Source organism: Belonocnema kinseyi, chromosome 7, assembly GCF_010883055.1.
Source record: "Belonocnema kinseyi isolate 2016_QV_RU_SX_M_011 chromosome 7, B_treatae_v1, whole genome shotgun sequence".
NCBI lineage: Eukaryota > Metazoa > Arthropoda > Insecta > Hymenoptera > Cynipidae > Belonocnema > Belonocnema kinseyi.
In genome coordinates, this window is record NC_046663.1 from 130,100,393 (window position 1) to 130,101,304 (window position 912).

Below are 912 nucleotides of genomic sequence, written 5' to 3' on the forward strand. Positions count from 1 at the left end.
ATATAAAGTTTTATTACATTGTTTGCAAAAGGGTTGCTCAAAATCTTTTACAATTACCGAAATCAATTCAATTAAATCAAATAATTACAAATTGTATTGCATTTCGATAAAAATCTATCAGCGACGAAATCGACAGTCTTATTGAGCTGCATGCTGGGTCTGACAAGATGACAATTATGTCATTTGCCCAGTAGAGGCTGCTTCAGCTGAGTCCGTGTACGCTTACCGACTAATCAATGCAAATCAATTGCCAAATTAATATCTCATTTAACAAGTGATTTGCGCTTGACTGTTGGTAATTTTGGGTTGATAAATTTTGCTGGACCATAACTCAATTCGAAAATAATAAAAGTTTCTTTTATATAAAGTTTTATTACATTGTTTACAAAAGGGTTAAAAATCTTTTACAATTACCGAAATCAATTCAATAAAACCAAAAAATTACAAATTGCATTACATTTGAACAAAAATCTATCAGCGATGGAATTCACAGTCTTATTGAGCTGCATGCGGGGTCTGACAAGAATACAAGATGGTGATTTCAATATATGGTTTTAAACAAATTTTGATCTCCCATCGTGGATTCGCCATCTTGGATTATAAACAATTAAAATTTTGATTTCAAATTCATATTCAACGACCTTAAAAACCCCCGAGTTCCTAATTTCAAAGCAAAGTATATGTTTAAATATAATTCTTCATCCGTCATCTTGGAATTGTCATATTAAAATTCTAGTTGCAGATTCGTGCTCAGCGACCCCAAAAACCACCGAGCAAGAATTTTACTCGAAAAATAGACAACTTTTGCACTCCTACCAGGTGTATACATATGAAACCGGTATTTTTTCAAGAAAAAAAACACATTTATTTCAAGAGAATGATAACAAATATTTTATTCAAAGTATGCGCCCT